The sequence below is a fragment of the Pseudophryne corroboree genome, chromosome 9 (assembly GCF_028390025.1).
Source record: "Pseudophryne corroboree isolate aPseCor3 chromosome 9, aPseCor3.hap2, whole genome shotgun sequence".
NCBI classification, from domain to species: Eukaryota; Metazoa; Chordata; class Amphibia; order Anura; family Myobatrachidae; genus Pseudophryne; species Pseudophryne corroboree.
The window spans coordinates 419,471,811-419,493,388 of record NC_086452.1 but is presented as its reverse complement, the minus strand read 5'-3'; the positions used below and the strand labels follow the sequence as shown (position 1 = coordinate 419,493,388).

The following is a 21,578-nucleotide window of genomic DNA, read 5'->3' as shown; positions in this document are numbered from 1 at the left end:
TTCCCTATACAGGAAGTTCACAGATAGAAACACCACCTTATTGACCAGTAGTTTCCATCCCCCCTCGTTAAAAAACAATCTACCCATCTCACAATTTCTACGAGTAATGCGAATCAATAACGACGAAGAAATTAGGGAGAAACAATTGGTGGAAATGAAACAAAGGTTTAGAGAAAGAGGTTACTCTACCAAAGTGATCAGTAATAGTTTGCGTAGAGCCAGGAACTTATTCAGCAAAAAATCACCTAAGGTTGTTGCTAATGATAATCGTATGATCTACACTACGAAGTTTGACAATTATGCACATTTTACATGTAAAACACTGCGGAAGCATTGGCCAATCCTAAAATCTGATCAAGGGTTACCATTTACACACACAAACCCACCGATGATGGCTTACAAACGAGGGCCTAACCTACGACAGATGCTGATGAGGCCTACATCAGTACCTGAGACTAAATTGAATTTTCTTCAGATTATGAGTAAAAAGCCTGGCTGCTTTTCATGTGGGAAATGCACAACGTGCAGATCCCTGCAGACTGGTTCTACCTTTCCCCATCCACATTCCGGTAGGAATATCAAAATCAGGTACCATCTACATTGTAGACTCGACTTTGTGGTGTATACCTTAACATGCCCCTGCGGTTTATGTTACGTGGGGCTTACCACCCGTTGTTTTAGGGAACGGATGGCAAACCATCGGTTATCTATTAGGACTGCATTACAAACAGGTACCAGTGATAAGCCTGTTGCTAGACATTACCTGCAACGAGGACATCAGGTAGCAAATTTGAAATGCAGACTCATCGATTGGGTTCCACCGTTGAGTCACGGTGGGGACCGCACCCAAGTTTTACGCCAAAGGGAGAGCTTCTGGATTGCTCACCTCAACACGGTCTCACCCAAAGGCCTAAATGAACATGCCGCTATGAATGTTTTCTTGTGAATTAATTAGCAGATACTCCTATAGATGTCAACATGGGTATAAACCTGAGGGATTCTGTGGCATTTATGAGTTAACCTGACCATGAAAAAATGTTTAATGTGAGTGCTATGGTTTGAGACATAACCTGTAAACCTCTGTTGAAAACATTTTTTTAAAACATTTTTTCAGATATAAATAAAATTGAGTTTCTTCACATGTATTAACTAATTACGTGTTTAATAAACATTGATGGTATTAATTACTGAGAAAGATTACTCTGATGCATGATAATTAGTTTTGGAGGTTTCTGTTTACGGTCTCACACTGTAGCACATCGAGCTTTTATTGGATGTATATGATTTTCGTAATATGTCTGTACACAGTGACCACTGCGTCTCTTTGATGATTTAAGTTGTGAGCATGTCTTAGATCCATGTTTAGATTCCCTAGTGGATTGTGTGTATTCCCCCCTCCAGTGTGTATGTTTTCCTTCTGCAAACTGAAGTTTCGCCTGTCAGTATTGTGAATCAGCTGTCTGAACCTATTAGGCCATCGTAGAGACCGGAGCGTACGACGCTTCCGGTTTCCGACTTCCGGGTCGTGGAACGCATTTGCGTTCCACTGAAGTCGCGACTGTTGCTTTTCCCCTGTGCGGTGGCGTGCTCGGTAGCGGGACGGCCCCCAGGTGGTGGGGGTATTGGATGGACGCCAGTGAGGACGGCGGCCTCCGCGGGTATGACTTTTGTGCACCATGAGAGCGTCCAGGGATGGATTAGATAGGGTGCACCATACACTTCCGGTCTGAATGGTATTTAAGGACAGCCCATCAGCCCCTCAGCTGTGTGGCTGTAGAGGTGGTGAGGACGCGAACACCCTTCGTGAGTATTGCAGTTTTTTTATGTATGTGTGGTATGACAGCAATTGCACTGGAGGTTTTTAGGACTAAGAGGTTGGCCTATTGTGTATTTGCTTACAGTGATTACTTTGGTTGTCTCAGTCGTCCCATAAGAAGTGAACTCTAATGAACCTAATAGTAAGTACCTGGGTGTGCGTTCACTGAACAGGTGAAAATGTGTATTATACACATGTTAATTAGTTTGAGTGTTTTTTCAGTTATATGTATTGGTTTATTTATCTACAGAAATTCTGCTTGAATATGACCTTATTAACCCTACAGACCTGGCATTGTCTGAACCTGACATATTGATTAGTGTGAGTAAGTGTCCAGGGCTAGCGACATTTTGAAGCTAGTGTTTTCCTATCTTATAGGTTGGTGGCACCTGGTATCCACATATGGTGTGATATATATCTGCGGTCTAGATTTGCTCACACACGACTATAACCTATATAGACACTGGTCAATACACACGATTCACGCTGGTGATTAATGAATCTTTTCTATAATCGACCAAAAAGGGCGTGGTGGTCCACTAATGTTCTATTTGTTTGTTCTCTTGTTGTATTGTGTTTGTTTAATATGTGTGTATATTTTATTTTATGTTTTTCCAGTAATCAATATATGATGCTCTCATAAACTGGAAGCTTATCTTGATAAAGATCCTAAATTGAGGATCGAAACGTCGATTAAATAAGCCTAGATTTGACTGCAATAAAGCTATTGTGAAAGATGAACGTGTGACAAATCATTGAACTGGAAGAGTGCACCTCCACATCGTTGGACCTCTGTTTAAATATTGTGGGTCTCCCATGTATATGGAGACTTCCACTAGGAGCACCCCATTGTTGTTATAACATTCTGATGCGAGTGCAGGAATATACTTGTTATATATATATATATATATATATATATAAAATTTAACCCATTATAATTAATTTTTTATTAAGTTGGTGGCATAGTGGAAATTGGTGGGGCAGTGGGTGGTAAAAAAACTTCATTGGTTCCCCCTTCTACAGCCCTGTCCACACACCCAGAAATGCCTCCCCAATATTAAAGTATGTAAAAAAGGTGCCAATTCCAAAGATATCTTTCGTCTTTCAAATTGAAAAATTGCTTAATGTGTACACTCAATTTCGTTTGTCAGGGCTCTGGGAAGTTCAAGGGACACTGTTCATCTTCCACAATGGTCATGTCTTCTAGTGTGTAGGGCCCTTTATGATTGGATCAGATAGGACCGCTGTTAGTAGGCGTGGCCAAACACGGGGCATGGACACGCCCACTCATTAAATCTTGCACAATATGTGCCAAGGAGGGCGGCTATCATCCTCCTCCAGGGCTAGCAAGGGCTCTCACTAGGCCCTCCAGGCAAACCCAGCCACTGGAATTAGTTCCCAGCCAACACAGTTACTGTCATCCTGATCACAGTAATGCATCAAACTCTAAGGGGCATATTTACTAAAGATGCAGGTTTTCAGATGTGGAGATCAGATTGTCCTTGTCACTTATCTAGCACATTCTAGAAGATATTAGCCAGAATCTGATTGGTTGCTGTGGGCAACATCTCCACATCTGAAAACCCGCACTTTAGTAAATATACCCCAAGTGAGGCTGATTGTGTTCGCCTATGGCTATAAAACATAAAAGCTGCCTCCACAGTGCAAGTGACAATTTTGGGGTGATTCAAAGTTTTGCATGCCAAATCTCTAGTCTAAAGTGGCGGGAGATAACAGGGTGCAATTCAATTGTTTGTTTGTTTTTACTGCGTCGATCGTGCCCAGACAGACCCGGTTTCCCGACCAAAGTGCTGGGCAAATGCATAAAGTGCCGTTTTGGCACCCAAATGGGTCACTTTGCGCACATTTCAGCTTGCTACCTCCGGCGGCTCAGCAGCTAACCATGGGGGTGATTCAGATCTGATCGCTAGGCTAATTTTGCTGTCCTGCGTTCAGATAGTCGCCACCTCCAGGGGGAATGTACATTCGCTGTGCAAGTGTGCGATCCCATGTGCTTAAATCCACTTTGTGCAGTCTCTGCGCAGCCCAGGACTTAATCCTACAGTGTGATGAGAACAGGCTGATCGGGACCAGAGCTGACGTCAGACACCCTCCCTGAAAATGCTTGGGCATGCCTGCGTTTTTCCGGACATGCCCAATAAACGGTCATTTACCAGCCACAAACAGCTTTCTCCTGTCAATCACCTTGAAAACACCCGTGCTATCGGATTTTTCGCATCATCCTGTCGCTGACAGGAGATGCCCATTGTTGCTGTCCGACGCGCATGCGCATTGCGGTGCATACACATGCGCAGTTACTACCTGATCACCCGCTGTGCGAAAACGTACAGCAGCAATCAAGTCGGAATCACCCCCCCATGTCATTGCAAATGCATGTAACCAATTCTCTGAAATTCTATTACCAGATAGGATCAAGTATTGTTACAGGTAATAGTCAGTGTGCTGGGGGGATACCAGGGGGAAGGTGGGGGAGCACTGTCTGCTGTTTGTTTGTGACCCCTCCCCTTTTCTAGCACCTGATATATAATTATCTCCAGGAATGATTGAGCTGCTAACACTGTTTGTCTGCATGTGTGAGAAGGCATTGAATGGGAGCAGCATTTGGAAGGCATGCTGGTCCTTGTAGTGCTAATGGGAGATCTTAGTGATGGCTCCCAGGTAAGCTAGCCCTCAGTCTGGATGCGTTTTAGTATGAGCCTTTATCATGAGGCCATACTGTAGACAAATCACATGGCCCTATGTGGGCACTGCTATTATGTAGTGTTAGGACTGCGGATATCGGAGAAGCCTTGATGCGACTAAGCAGCTAACCATGTCTTTGCAAACGGATGTGACCAACTCTCTGAATTTCTATTGCCAGATAGGTTCAAGAATTGTTAATAGTCAGTGTGCTGGGGGGGATACCAGGTGGGGGAAAAAGCACCACCCCTCTCTGATTAACTCGGGGGCTGCCAACTGAAATGTATCTCCCAGTGGCCCATCGCGCCCAAATGGAGCAACAACTGAAATGCTCCATTGGGTGCCATTTAGTGGTGGCCTTGGGGAAAAACAATTGAAACTCCTCCTTTAAAGTACAAAAATCAAACAAACAATATAAAGAGAAGATTCACCCTATATTGTGTTATTTTACTTCCAGCCAGTGCCATTGCAGGGCTCACTTTCACCCTGTGTTAGCCCCACCCCCGAGCATGTGACATCACGCAAGGGGGCAAGGCAGAATAAAGTAGAGAGCTGCACGGCCGCTCCGAGTGGATCTGTACACTACAGGTTCCGAGACGTATCGTTCTTTGGATGTTTCAAGCAGCATTGCAGCATTGTTACTGGCCGCAGGGTGCCATACCAAGCACCTTGCTAGAAAGGTGGAGGAGCCATGGGGCAGCAGTGGTGCTGCCCCAGGACCAAGGCACTGCTCTCCGACCCCTCCCTATGGCCCAGCTTCCACCACCCCACCCTTTGTGAAAGTGTATAATGAGAAGCCTTTCTGAGGATAAAAGCAAAACACTATAACGTCAAAGACCTACTTACCTTCTCTCCCAGAATGCCGTCAGACTCCAGAATTTCTTGAATTCTCCCAGATTCCTGATAAAGCAGACCAGCCACACTGGGCAAGTGGACAGGGTCTCATTGCATATTCCATCTTGATGACCCTAACCCCCACCCACCCTTCCCCCCCTTCCCCTGCCTTTTCTCCTAGTAGGACCCCCAGTAATTCCCTTCCAACACATTTTTAAAGATGAAATTGTCAATAAGTGATAAGTCGGCAGCATGCTGGAGAATCCAAGAACCTCCGTTATTCCATTTTTGTTTTGTTACTCAGTACAATACACAGGCTTACAGCAAAAATAAGATTTTAAACCTAACGGTAAATCTATTTCTCCTAGTCCGTAGAGGATGCTGGGGACTCCGTAAGGACCATGGGGTATAGACGGGCTCCGCAGGAGATAGGGCACCTAAAAAGAACTTTGACTATGGGTGTGCACTGGCTCATCCCTCTATGCCCCTCCTCCAGACCTCAGTTAGAGAACTGTGCCCAGAGGAGATGGACAATACAAGGCAGGATTTAGCAATCCAAGGGCAAGATTCATACCAGCCCACACCAATCATACCATGTAACCTGGATCATACATAACCAGTTAACCGTATGAACAACAACAGTAACGGTCCAAGACCAAATTCAACTGTAACATAACCCTTATGTAAGCAACAACTATATACAAGTCTTGCAGAGTTTCCGCACTGGGACGGGCGCCCAGCATCCTCTACGGACTAGGAGAAATAGATTTACCGGTAGGTTTAAAATCTTATTTTCTCTTACGTCCTAGAGGATGCTGGGGACTCCGTAAGGACCATGGGGTTTATACCAAAGCATCCAATCGGGCGGGAGAGTGCGTATGACTCTGCAGCACCGACTGAGCAGACGCTAGGTCCTCATCAGCCAGGGTATCAATCTTGTAGAATTTAGCAAAAGTGTTTGACCCCGACCAAGTCGCCGCTCGGCAAAGTTGTAATGCCGATACGCCTCGGGCAGCCGCCCAAGAAGAGCCCACCTTCCTAGTGGAATGGGCATTAACCGAATTTGGTACCGGCAATCCAGCCGTAGAGTGAGCCTGCTGAATCGTATTACAGATCCAGCGAGCAATAGTCTGCTTCGAAGCAGGTGCGCCAATCTTATTGGCCGCATACAGGACAAACAGGGCCTCTGTTTTCCTAATTCTAGCCGTCCTGGCTACATAAATCTTTAAGGCCCTGACTACGTCCAGGGATCTGGAATCCTCCAGGTCACTTGTAGCCACAGGCACCACAATAGGTTGATTCACATGGAATGAAGAAACCACCTTAGGCAAAAATTGCGGACGTGTCCTCAATTCAGCTCGATCCACATGAAAAATCAAGTAAGGGCTTTTGTGTGACAAAGCCGCCAATTCTGATACTGGCCTTGCCGATGCCAAGGCCAACAACATGACCACCTTCCAAGTAAGAAATTTCAACTCAACCTTGTTAAGCGGTTCAAACCAGTGTGATTTTAGAAACTGCAACACCACGTTGAGGTCCCACGGTGCCACTGGAGGCACAAACGGAGGCTGGATGTGTAGCACTCCCTTTACAAACGTCTGGACTTCTGGAAGAGAAGCCAATTCCTTCTGAAAGAAAATCGAGAGGGCCGAAATCTGAACCTTAACAGAGCCTAATTTCAGGCCCATATCCACTCCTGTCTGTAGGAAGTGAAGAAGACGACCCAGATGAAAATCTTCCGTAGGTGCATTCTTGGTCTCACGCCAAGACACATACTTTCGCCAGATACGGTGATAATGCTTAATCGTCACCTCCTTCCTAGCCTTTATTAAAGTAGGGATGACCTCTTCCGGAATCCCCTTTTTCGCTAGGATTCGGCGTTCAACCGCCATGCCGTCAAACGTAACCGCGGTAAGTCCTGAAATACACAGGGCCCCTGTTGCAACAGGTCTTCCCTCAGAGGAAGAGGCCAGGGATCTCCTGTGAGCATCTCTTGTAGATCTGAGTACCAGGCCCTTCGAGGCCAGTCTGGGACAACGAGTATCGTCTGTACTCTTCTTTGCCTTATGATCCTCAACACTTTTGTGATGAGAGGAAGAGGAGGAAACACGTAGACCGATTTGAACACCCACGGTGTTATCAGAGCGTCTACTGCCACTGCCTGAGGGTCCCGAGACCTGGCACAATACCTCCGAAGCTTTTTGTTGAGGCGTGACGCCATCATGTCTATTTGAGGAGTTCCCCAAAGACGTGTTATGTCTGCAAAGAATTCTTGATGAAGTCCCCACTCTCCTGGAAGAAGATCGTGTCTGCTGAGGAAGTCTGCTTCCCAGTTTTCCACTCCTGGAATGAAGACAGCCGACAGAGCGCTTACATGATTTTCCGCCCAGCGAAGAATCCTGGTGGTTTCCGCCATCGCGACTCTGCTTCTTGTCCCGCCTTGGCGGTTCACATGAGCCACTGCTGTGACATTGTCTGATTGAATCAGAACCGGTAGGTTTCGAAGAAGACTCTCCGCTTGTCGAAGGCCGTTGTAAATGGCCCTGAGTTCCAACACATTGATGTGTAGACAGGACTCCTGGTCTGACCAAAGTCCCTGAAAGTTTTTTTCTTTTCTTTTTTTTTTTCTCCCTGTGTGACCGCTCCCCATCCTCGGAGGCTCGCGTCCGTGGTAACCAGGATCCAGTCCTGAATCCCGAACCGGCGACCCTCCAGCAGGTGAGCACTTTGCAACCACCACAGGAGAGACACTCTGGCCCCTGGGGACAGAGTTATTTTCCGATGCAAGTGCAGATGGTGCAGGGGAACCTTGATTATCACTTGCTGTATACACAGCGTTTGAATTGCAGCTAACGCTACATCCCATTCCGATGTGGAAGCTGGTAGGGCCGATTTGAAAAATCGGCACCGGGGCACCTCGTCGAATTCCAGTTTGTACCCCTGGGAAACTATTTCCAACACCCAGGGATTCAGGTCTGATCTGACCCAGGCCTGACTGAAAAGTCGAAGACGTGCCCCCACCGGTGCGGACTCCCTCAGGGGAGCCCCAGCGTCATGCTGTGGGTTTTGGAGCAGCCGGGGAGTACTTTTGTTCCTGGGCACCTGCCGAAGCAGGTGCTCTTTTGCCTCTGCCCTTACCTCTGACGAGGAAAGAGGATCCCCGACCTCTTTTGGACTTGTGCGACCGAAAGGACTGCATCTGATAGGGTGTTACTTTCTTTTGCTGTTGGGGAATATATGGTAAAAAAAATAAGAATTTACTTACCGATAATTCTATTTCTCGTAGTCCGTAGTGGATGCTGGGAACTCCGTAAGGACCATGGGGAATAGCGGCTCCGCAGGAGTCTGGGCACATCTAAAGAAAGCTTTAGGATCACCTGGTGTGCACTGGCTCCTCCCCCTATGACCCTCCTCCAAGCCTCAGTTAGGATACTGTGCCCGGACGAGCGTACACAATAAGGAAGGATTTTGAATCCCGGGTAAGACTCATACCAGCCACACCAATCACACTGTACAACTTGTGATCTGAACCCAGTTAACAGCATGATAATAGAGGAGCCTCTAGAAAAGATGGCTCACTACAGCAATAACCCGAATTTTTTGGTAACAATAATTATGTACCAGTATTGCAGACAATCCGCACTTGGGATGGGCGCCCAGCATCCACTACGGACTACGAGAAATAGAATTATCGGTAAGTAAATTCTTATTTTCTCTGACGTCCTAGTGGATGCTGGGAACTCCGTAAGGACCATGGGGATTATACCAAAGCTCCCAAAACGGGCGGGAGAGTGCGGATGACTCTGCAGCACCCAATGAGAGAACTCCCGGTCCTCCTCAGCCAGGGTATCAAATTTGTAGAATTTTACAAACGTATTTGCTCCTGACCAAGTAACTGCTCGGCAAAGTTGTAAAGCCGATACCCCTTGGCAGCTGCCCAAGCTGAGCCCACCTTCCTTGTGGAGTGGGCATTTACAGATTTTTGGCTGTGGCAGGCCTGCCACAGAATGTGCAAGCTGAATTGTACTACAAATCCAACGAGCAATAGTCTGCTTAGAAGCAGGAGCACCCAGCTAGTTGGGTGCATACAGGATAAACAGCAAGTCAGATTTCCTGACTCCAGCCGTCCTGGAAACATATATTTTCCGGGTCCTGACAACGTCTAGCAACTTGGAGTCCCCCAAGTCCCTAGTAGCCGCAGGCACCACAATAGGTTTGGTTCAGGTGAACGCTGAAACCACCTTAGGGAGAAACTGAGGACGAGTCCTCAATTCCGCCCTGTCCGAATGGAAACTCAGATAAGGGCTTTTACAGGATAAAGCCACCAATTCTGACACGCGCCTGGCCCAGGCCATAGCCAACAGCATGACCACTTTTTCTGTGAGATATTTTAACTCCACAGATTTAAGTGGGTCAAACCAATGTGACTTTTGGAACCCAAAAACCACCTTGAGATCCCAAAGTGCCACTGAAGGCACAAAAGGAGTCTGTATATGCAGTACCCCTTTAACAAACGTCTGAACTTCAGGGACTGAAGCTAGTTCTTTTTTTTTTTGGAAGAAAATCGACAGAGCCGAAATTTGAACCTTAATGGACCCCAATTTCAGGCCCATAGATACTCCTGTTTGCAGGAAATGTAGGAATCGACCCAGTTGAATTTCCTCCGTCGAGCCTTACTGGCCTCGCACCACGCAACATATTTTCGCCAAATGCGGTGATAATGTTTTTCGGTTACATCCTTCCCGGCCTTGATCAGGATAGGGATGACTTCATCCGGAATGCCTTTTTTCTTCAGGATCCGGCGTTCAACCGCCATGCCGTCAACGCAGCCGCGGCAAGTCTTGGAACAGACAAGGTCCCCGCTGAAGCAGGTCCCTTCTTAGAGGTAGAGGCCACGGATCCTCCGTGAGCATCTCTTGAAGTTCCGGTTACCAAGTCCTTCTTGGCCAATCCGGAGCCACTAATATAGTGCTTACTCCTCTCCATCTTATCAATCTCAGTACCTTGGGTATGAGAGGCAGAGGAGGGAACCCATACACTGATTGGTACACCCACGGTGTTACCAGAGCATCTACAGCTATTGACTGAGGGTCCCTTGACCTGGCGCAATACCTGTCGAGTTTTTCCCAACGGTTTATAATCATGTGGAAGACTTCTGGGTGAAGTCCCTACTCTCCCGGGTGGAGGTCGTGCTGAGGAAATCTGCTTCCCAGTTGTCCACTCCCGGAATGAAAACTGCTGACAGTGCTATCACATGGTTTTTCGCCCAGCGAAGAATCCTTGCAGCTTCTGCCATTGCCCTCCTGCTTCTTGTGGCACCCTGTCTGTTTACGTGGGTGACTGCCGTAATGTTGTCCGACTGGAACAACACCGGCTGACCTTGAAGCAGAGGTCTTGCTAAGCTTAGAGCATTGTAAATGGCCCTTAGCTTCAGGATATTTATGTGAAGTGATGTCTCCAGGCTTGACCATAAGCCCTGGATATTCCTTCCCTGTGTGACTGCTCCCCAGCCTCGCAGGCTGGCATCCGTGGTCACCAGGATCCAGTCCTGAATGCCGAATCTGTGGCCCTCTAGAAGATGAGCACTCTGCAACCACCACAGGAGGGATACCCTTGTCATTGGTGACAGGGTTATCCGCTGATGCATCTGAAGATGCGACCCGGACCATTTGTCCAGTAGGTTCCACTGGAAAGTCTTGCGTGGAATCTGCCGAATGGGATTGCTTCGTAGGAAGCCACCATTTTTACCCAGAACCCTTGTGCATTGATGCACTGAGACTTGGTTTGGTTTTAGGAGGTTCCTGACTAGCTCGGATAACTCCCTGGCTTTTTCCTCCGGGAGAAACACCTTCTTTCTGGACTGTGTCCAGGATCATCCCTAGGAACAGAAGACAAGTCGTCGGAACCAGCTGCGAATCTGGAATATTGAGAATCCAATCGTGCTGCCGCAACACTACCTGAGATAGTGCTACACCGATCTCCAACTGTTCCCTGGATCTTACCCTTATCAGGGAATCGTCCAAGTAAAGGATAACTAAAAATTCCCTTCCTTTGAAGGAATATCATCATTTCGGTCATTACTTCAGTAAAGACCCGGGGTGCCGTGGACCCTCCCTACGGCAGCGTCTGAACTGATAGTGACAGTTCTGTACCATAACCTGAGATACCCTTGGTGAGAAGGGTAAATTTTGACATGAAGGTAAGCATCCTTGATGTCCCGAGACATCATGTAGTCTTCTTCCAGGTTTGCAATCACTGCTCTGAGTGACTCAATTTTGAATTTGAACCTCTGTATGTAAGTGTTCAAAGATTTTAGATTTTAAAATCGGTCTCACCGAGCCGTCTGGCTTCGGTACCACAATAGTGTGGAATAATACCCCGTTCCCTGTTGCAGGAGGGGTACCTTAATTATCACCTGCTGGGAATACAGCTTGTGAATGGCTTCCAAAACTGCCTCCCTGTCAGCGGGAGACGTCGGTAAAACAGACTTTTTGGAAACGGCGAGGGGAATACGTCTCGAATTCCAATTTTGTACCCCTGAGATAACACCTGAAGGATCCCGGGGTCTACTTGCGAGTGAGCCCACTGCGCACTGAAATTCACTGAGAACGGGCCCCCACCGTGCCTGAACTTGTAAAGCCCTAGCGTCATACTGAGGGCTTGGCAGAGGCGGAAAAGGGTTTCTGTTCCTGGGAACTGGCTGATCTCTGCAGCCATTTTCCTCTCCCTCTGTCACGAGCAGAAAAGAGGAACCCTTTTGTCCGCTTGCCAACCAGGACTGCGCCTGATAATACGGCGTCTTATTTTGAGAGGCGACCTAGGGTACATCCCCTTTTTTTAAGGCAATACTTCCAAATGCCGTTTGGAATCCCTGACCACTTTACTGGTAGAATACAACGCACTTATACTTGATGCCAGTCGGCAAATATTCCGCTGTGCATCATGCATATATAGAAATGCATCTTTTAATTGCTCTATAGGCAATAATATACTGTCCTTATCTAGGATATCAATATTTCCAGTCAGGGAATCCGACCACGCCAACCCAGCACTGCACATCCAGGCTGAGGCGATTGCTGGTCGCAGTATAACACTAGTATGTGTGTAAATACATTTTAGGATACCCTCCTGCTTTTTATCAGCAGGATCCTTAAGGGCGGCCATCTCAAGAGAGGGTAGAGCCCTTGTTCTTACAAGCGTGAGAGCGCCTTATCCCCTGTAGGGGGTGTTTCCCAACGCACCCTAACCTCTGGCGGGAAAAGGTATACTGCCAATAACTTTTTAGAATTATCAATTGTTATCGGGGGGAAACCCACGCATCATCACACACCTCATTTTATTTTTCAGATTTAGGAAAACTACAGGAAGTTTTTCCTCACCAAACATAATACCCCTTTTTTTGGTGGTATTCATATTATCAGAAAAGTGTAAACATTTTTCATTGCATCAATCATGCAATGAGTGGCCCTATTGGAAATCACGGTTGTCTCTTCACCGTCGACACAGGAGTCAGTATCCGTGTCGGCGTCTGTATCTGAGGTAACGGGCGCTTTAGAGCCCCTGTATGAGACGTCTGGACATGCACAAGCTGAGTAGCCGGCTGTCTCATGTCAACCACTGTCTTTTATACAAAGCTGACACTGTCACGCAATTTCAACAGTACATCCACTCAGGTGTCGACCCCCTAGGGGGTGATAACACTATTACAGACACTCTACTCCGTCTCCACATCATTTTTCTCCTCATACATGTCGACACAAACGTACCGACACACAGCACACACACAGGGAATGCTCTGATAGAGGACAGGACCCACTAGCCCTTTGGGGAGACAGAGGGAGAGTTTGCCAGCACACCGGTGCTGTGCGCTACCTTATCTGAAGACAGGATCGTCTTCTGCCGCCGATTTCACCGGACCTCTTCGCTCTTCTGGCTCTGTAAGGGGGCCGGCGGCGCGGCTCCGGGACCCATCCAGGCTGAACCTGTGATCGTCCCTCTGGAGCTAATGTCCAGTAGCCTAAGAAACCCGATCCACTCTGCACGCAGGTGAGTCCGTTTCTTCTCCCCCTTAGTCCCACGATGCAGTGAGCCTGTTGCCAGCAGGTCTCACTGAAAATAATAAACCTAAACTAAAACTTTCACAAAGAGCTCAGGAGAGCCCCTAGTGTGCACCCTTCTCGTCGGGCACAGAAATCTAACTGAGGCTTGGAGGAGGGTCATAGGGGGAGGAGCCAGTGCACACCAGGTGATCCTAAAGCTTTCTTTAGATGTGCCCAGACTCCTGCGGAGCCGCTATTCCCCATGGTCCTTACGGAGTTCCCAGCATCCACTAGGACGTCAGAGAAATTTGATTTACCTGCTGTAGCTGTGGAAACCAGGTCCGTCAGCCCATCCCCAAACAATACATCACCCTTATAGGGTACTATTTCCATATGTTCTTTGGAATCCGCATCACCCGTCCATTGGCGAGTCCATAAGGATCTTCTCGCTGAGGTAGACATGGCATTGGCCCTAGAAGCCAGCAATCCAATGTCCCTTTGAGCATCCCTCATAAATAAGACTGCGTCTTTTATATCGACTAGAGTTAAGAATATAGTATCCTTATCCATATTATCAAATTGATCTGTCAGCTCATCTGTCCAAGCTGGAATTGCGCTACACACCCATGCCGACGCAATTGTCGGCCTTAGCACAGCACCCGTATGAGAATAAATACACTTTAAGGTAGTTTCTTGCTTGCGATCTGCAGGGTCCTTAAGGGCTGCTGTGTCAGGAGACGGTAGCGCCACTTTCTTGGACAGGCGTGTCAGGGCCTTGTCCACAGTGGGGGGTGATTCCCAAATCTCCCTGTCCTGCTTAGGGAAGGGGTATGCCATATAAATTCTTTTGGGGATCTGCGGTCTCTTTTCCGGAGTCTCCCAAGCTTTTCCAAAGAAATCATTTAATTCATGAGATGTGGGAAAATTAATAATCTGTTTCTTTTCCTTAAACATGTGTACCCTTGTGTCGGGGACCAAGGGTTCATCCTCAATATGTAACACATCCCTTATTGCCACAATCATACACTGAATGGTTTTATTCACCCTCGGGTGCAATTTTACTTTGTCGTAGTCGACACTGGAGTCAGAATCCGTGTCGGTAGTAGTGTCTTGTGTTAAGGGACGCTTTTGAGACCCCGACGGGCCCTGTGAGTCGGTCCAATCCGAGGATTGACCCCCTGATGTCCCCCGTAATTCAGCCTTATCAAGCCTTTTATGTAAAGATGCCACACTTGCATTCAACATATGCCACATGTCCATCCAATCCGGGGTCGGCACAACCGACGGGGACACACCACTCATTTGCTCCACCGCCTCCTTGGAGAAGCCTTCCGCCTCAGACATGTCGACACACATGTACCGACACCCCACACACACAGGGATTAACCTATAAGGGGACAAAACCCCAACCAGGCCCTTAGGAGAGACAGAGAGAGAGTATGCCAGCACACACCAGCGCTTAAAAACACTGGAATATATATACCAGATAGCGCTTTTTATATATATAGCCTTAATTCCCACTCACTGCGTTCCAAAGTGCCCCCCTCCTCTTTTTTCCAGCCTGTGAAGTACAGCAGGGGAGAGATCAGGGAGCCAGCTTCTCCTCATGCAGTTTCTGTGGAGAAAATGGCGCTGGTTAGTGCTGAGGATCAAGCCCCGCCCCCCCGACGGCGGGCTTCGGTCCCAGTAAACTTATATTAAAAAATGGCGGGGGATTTGTGGATTTACCGTGCCACAGCCTAATCCTGCTTATATTGCCACAAAATGAGGAATATTGCTGCCCAGGGCGCCCCCCCCCTGCGCCCTGCACCCTTCGGTGCCTGCTTGTGTGTGAGTACTGGGAGCAATGGCGCGCAGCTTACCGCTGCGCGCTTACCTCAGGAAGATCTGATGTCTTCTGCCGCCTGATGTCTTCTTGCCTTCTCATACTCACCTGGCTTCTATCTTCGGCATCTGTGAGGAGGACGGCGGCGCGGCTCCGGGACGAACCCCAGGTGAGACCTGTGTTACGACACCCTCTGGAGCTAATGGTGTCCAGTAGCCTTAGAAACAGTGCCCAACTTGACAAGCCAGCTCTGTTTCTCTCTCCTCAGTCCCACGATGCAGGGAGCCTATTGCCAACAGGACTCCCTGAAAATAAAAAACCTAACAAAATTCTTTAAAACAGAAAACTCTGGAGAGCTCTCTGCATTGTACCCTTTCTCCTCTGGGCACAAGATCTAACTGAGGTCTGGAGGAGGGGCATAGAGGGAGGAGCCAGTGCACACCCATAGTCAAAGTTCTTTTTAGGTGCCCTATCTCCTGCGGAGCCCGTCTATACCCCATGGTCCTTACGGAGTCCCCAGCATCATCTAGGACGTAAGAGAAATAATGTTTTGCCTTTCAGTTTCTAGTTGATCTTCATTGCTATAAGGTCAAATATGATGTTTGTCACCTTCCCACATTTAGTTTCTCTAGTTGCCCTTTGATGCTCGATCAAACTCTATGAAACAGCTTATTTGACAGTCCAAAGGTCAGATAATTCATTATGCGATCTATTGGCAGCCTGGTTGAATGATCATATTAATTCTTCGGGCGTATTAACCTGTTGCATTACATAAACAGTGTTTGTTTGTCCCTCTTGGTGCTGTGTCATTTTTACTGACTCAAGAGCCATTAAGGCTAAATGTGATTGTAACTTATCTTGTTTAGTGAGCTGCATAATTACGAGAGTCGCTTACAATCAGCCGTTATAAACCGCAATGCTCAGTCACGCAGTAAAAGGGCTAATAACCAGGACACGCTATTTAGACATATCATGATCTTTAAATCGCTGAACCCGTCTTCTTTTTTTAATCCACTTGGTCACCCAGACTTTTCCAGACAATTATTCATAAGCAAAACACGTCACGTATCATTGGCTCAGCTCATTGAGGATTTCATACTTTTTCATTCCCTCTGTGATGATATTGGCCTCTTACTAATACTGATTTATGTTACACATATTGTCTAATCTGTCACATGATCTGAGAGAGAGCGCAGGTGGTGGGAAATTACCAGGAATACAAGTGATAAGTTACTACGTAGGGCGCAGGAAGAAAATGTGTGCCCTGTATAGTCGCTGAGGCCTTTTCCCCACATGGAGTTAAGCAGAGTGTATCGTGATAAATGGTATGAAACTATATGTCCCAGCACAACCCAGTCTAAATGATCATGGCCGTAATTCTTTTCTATTTGTATAAGTGTTCAGATAGCAGACAAAGGGGGTTATTCAGGTTTGTTGGTAAACAAAAAAAAGCACACTATTCGGCAAAACCATGTTCACTGCAGGTGGGGCAGATGTAACATGTGCAGAGAGAGTTAGATTTGGGTGGGTTATATTGTTTCTGTGCAGGGTAAATACTGGCTGCTTTATTTCTACACTGCAATTAGATCTCAGTGTGAACACACCCCACCCAAATCTAATACCCCTTTCACATCTCCAATGCCGGATCCCACCCGGGAATTGTAAACGGATCCTTCCCAGGTGGGATCGGGCAATGGAGACTCTGAGCTGCCACTGCTCGCTTTCCGACCCGGCAATATGCCGGATCGGTTACCATAGTGGTGGGGGGCGGAGCTGGTAGCGGGGGTGGAGGCGGCGCTTGGAGATGAACTCATCTCCGCGCCGCCTCTCCCTATGCTGTGAATGGGTACCGGGCCGCATCGACCCGGCAATCCATTCACACTGCTCCTGACCCGGTATTCAACCTGGGAATAACCCTTCTTATTACCCGGGTTGAATTACCGGTTCAGGCAACCCGGGAATTCCCCAAGGCCCCTTTCACATCGCACACTGAGCCATGTCGACCCGGCAATATGAGTCGATACCGGGTTATTTTTGCGATGTGAAAGGGGTATAACTCTCTCTGCACATGTTACATTTGCCCCACCTGCAGTGCAGTACGGTTTTGCCCATCATACCGCATTCAGACCGCAAATGCCGGATCCTACCCGGTAAGACAAACGTGTACTTACCGGGTGGGATCCGGCATTTGCGCTCCGCTGCTGGCTATCCGACCCGGCAATATACCGGGTCGGTTGCCATAGCAGCGGAGGGAGCAGCAGGGGCGGGGGTGGAGGCGGCGCCGGGAGATGAGCTCATCTCCTGCGCCGCCTCTCCCTATGCTGTGAATGGGAACCGTGTCGCATCGACACGGCTCCCATTCACACCGCACCTGACCCGGTAATCAACCCGGGTAAAACCCTTCTTTTTTACCTGGTTGAATTACCGGGTCAGGCGACCCGCTAAATCGCCAAAGGACCTTTCACATCGCACACTGACCCGGTTCGACACGGCAATATGCCGTGTCGATACCGGGTTATTTGTGCGATGTGAAAGGGGTATTAGTGTGCTTTTTTGGTTTGCAAACAGCTCTGAATAAGGCCCAAAATACTCGCCAATTGTTAAGCACACTCATCAAATGGGTATAATAACTTGATCTGCTCATTAGGGGGCCAGAATTTGCTAATCATTAGCACACATTCTGGGGGCTGCCCAGCGCTGGGCAAGGCCACCCAGCATGCTGCCCGGCGCCTCCCCCCCTGCTTGAAGCAGAAATTGCGAACAGCACGCAATTTCTGCTTGTTAGCAGAAATTAAGGATGACTCCTGCCGGCACCATCATGGTATTGATTCATTAGAGTACAGAAAATAGAAGTGTCTCTCCCTCTCTTTTCCATTTCTTTTTGATAACGGCCCACTGCCATACTACCCTGAATACGCCCGATTTCATCTGATCTCGGAAGCTAAGCAGGCATGGCCTGGCCAGTACTAGGACGGGAAACCTCCTGAGAATACCAAGTGCAGTGGGCCTTTGTGTTACCTACCCCACCACAATAACCCCCCCCCCCCCCTTCTCTTCCACCAAGGGAAGCTTGATCACATTCCTTGCTCCACCCTTCTCGCATTCCCCTTGAGATCTACTGATAAAGCTAAATATTTATCGTATATAAAACACTTTAAGAGGTCTAAGAACACTGTACGCTATCTACGTAAGAAGTACCGTAAGGGTACGCAAGTTGTGTAGCGATCGCTCAACCGTAGTCGAGACGCTCAAGCGTCACGTTCGCTTACGGCCCAGTGATCACAGGCAGGCACGCTATTGGCTGCCGACTAACGTAATGATTCGCTATAGCGTAGCGTACTCTCGGGACCACGAGGAGATCACCAGCGGTGCAGACGCTTACAACGTTAAAACCTTTATATCTATACTTTTAACAATGAGATACACAGTATACCTTAGTGTAGAGACAGAGTGTAAGTGCAACCTGGTGTAACCTGATTAACTACAAAGCTGCTTGAGCGTCACCGACGCTCGGAGAATACTTAACCCTATAAAGAATACACAGATACCTGGGCTTAGGGTCCAAAACCTATTATATGTATTATAACTATTATACTTGCAAAAGGAATCACAGTACAAATGATACACTACAATATAACATAAACCAACTAACCAGATAACTACACAGGAAATACAATACAATACAATACAATAAAGGGAAAATAAGAGAGAGAGATAGAGGAGGGAGAGAGAGAGATGGCTCACAGTAAGACAATATGATTACGGAGAAAACTTACGCACAAGGGGAACGATCGCATGCGCCTCGATATCCAGCTCCCGATTATCAGCAATGAGAACCGTTGATGAGAGTGAAGTTGGATATGGTCGGCTCGCCTATTTATGCCCCACACACAATACAATTCAATGGTCCCTACAATCTCATTGTCCATTAGACACAGGAATTCGGCTTCGCATTATAACAAAAGGTCATAGGTTGATTCATACAGGTGGGCTGTGACTGTTTCCAACTGTTCAGGTGGGTGGGATACTGGGTTTCCCGCCGCATGACTAAGTAAGAACAAATAATAGTAAATGGACATAAACTTCTTATGTCCATAACTATTCGCACGAGCGATTAATCCGCTCCAAACCAACACCGGAATATTGCTATTTAAATACTCTTCCGATGGGTACCAAACACTACTGTATGACCCCTGTTAGACCCTTCGTACAATACAAAGAGGAATCTCTCCGTTCAGGAACATGCTATGTTAACCAAACTTTCAGAATCTATCAAAGGGACCATGATCTATAAAATACCTTATTTGTGAAAATATGTAACGATTGAGTCGCACGCTACGACTACACAAACTTTACCGTAAATACGCATACCGAGCACCAGCGGGTGCACGCAACAGCGGGTATGCGCACTCACAGGAGAGCGCACGCATGCGCAGCGCGGACCTGAATGAGGTGCAAATATGGCAGTGTGCATAGAGATATTTTTCTGACTTTGACAGTCCACCCTTTGGCAGTCAATAATAACTGCCACCTTCTAAAACATTTCAAAAGGAGAAAAATATATGTCAGGGGTTAATTCATTTCCATGGTTGGGTAAGGGAGGAGAGAGGAGTAGGTGGGAAGAGGGTATGACCTAGTGAGATAGCAGAAGCATGTGTGTATGAGTCCATGTTTGGGGGGTCATGTATCATCGTGCCGTACGTGTTGTAAATTAAGCTTCGAGGTATTGCGAAGTATACATTTGAAATCCTTCTTATCCCGTGGTACGGGTCTGTGGATGGGCTGTCAAACTTTACCGAGCTCTTTTCGGATTTTGAACAAAATGGGGAGCACATTTTAGTTGATGATACATGAATGGGGGAATATGTGATTGCTGATATCTGAGCCTGTATTCCCTATACCATGTGTGTCATTACCTGAGGGTTGTAGAAATGAAGAAAAGACATAATTACGGTAAATGCGGTGGTATTCTATGTCAGGTTAATGTACATCTGTCGGTTGAAGTTTTGTTCGGTATCAGTTGAAAGTCGTCTTCTTTGCGCTGTGTTGCCCATTAGGTGTGAGCAAAAAGCTTTGTCAATGCCATTAGATTTACAAAAAATGTTGGGCTAGCGTAAGTTTAAGAATTCTAGGGAAACTGGGGATCCATGGCAAAGTTCATCAAATGTCCATATCTCAAGTGGTCAAAACTTCTTCTTTGGTCTATCCGTTGTCTGTATAGCGTCTCGTCAACTTCCTCGTCCAAGTGGGTCTTTTTATCTTGGAGAAAAGCCAGAAAAACAGGTGAAAGAAACGGACCGTATAATCGCATTTTCATTACATCATTATTTCTATCATTGGGTCATAAATCAAATCCAGGTTAATTACAGTTTCCTCACTCCTCAAACTCATTACCCTGGTACGATGTTTGCACTTCATTAAAGCCTGACCGCATCTAAATATCAATCCAATTGATATGACAACACCTAAGATACATAGGAGAAACTTCCCAACATCCATTATGACTCCTTGAGCCCAGTCTCCCAAACCGGAGAACCAATTTCGCGGGTTCAACCATGACACCCAACCAGTCAGCTCATTACCTACAGCAGCAAGAGTGAGATTGTGTTTTCGGCGAAATTCCCACTTCAATTGGAGAATATCGTCCATCTTTTGGTCTATGACCTCGACCGGATCCTCGGTGCTATTTGTGATATACGTGCAACACTTCACGCCGTACTGTGTTGCCAATGTAACACAATATCCGCCTGTCACTGCTGTGAGGTAATTAAGAACCATTCTATGCTGCACCAGTTCTGTTTTATAAGCTTGAAGTTCCCTTCCAGTATATCTAAACGTGTCATCATACATTTCAGTGATATTATCTAACAAATTTGCGAGCGCCGATATGTATTTATAATTTAGCACTCCTCTAGCGGTGCGGGTGAAATCTAACGCGATTAAGAATTGAATCCCGGTGGATTCACTTATCAGATCAGAGGCCGGATGCTCTGTCTTCTCTATCAGGTGCCTTTTAACAACGTGCTCGTAATGGGTGTGAGTATAAGGAGCTTGGGCACCACGATGTATGTCTTTCATTTTATCATGTGTTACAGTCATTACTTCAGGCAATACTTTTCCAATATAACACAATCCTTCAGAGTTTGGGGCAAGCCACTTGTACGCCTTTCTCCCGCATATGAAATATGCATCATCGGGGAGAACATATGGGACGGAGAAGGACATAACCATATTACACACCTTCCAGGTGAAATCTCCTAACCCTAATTCTTCCATCTGCTTAATACACGTATCAGGTTGTACGATATGTGCACAGTATCCTGGTGATACTTCTCCAACTCTCGTAATCCTATTTCCTAAGGTG

The 21,578-nt window shown here is 47.0% G+C and overlaps 1 protein-coding gene and 1 pseudogene across 1 annotated transcript in view; one reads left to right on the top strand and one right to left on the bottom strand.

Moving 5' to 3' along the window:
* The window catches only part of LOC134958374 (monocarboxylate transporter 2-like), a 136,585-nt gene that overhangs the window by 53,108 nt on the left and 61,899 nt on the right, over positions 1–21,578 (bottom strand). The window lies entirely within an intron of this gene.
* On the top strand, positions 18,105–18,222 carry LOC134961771 (5S ribosomal RNA; annotated as a pseudogene).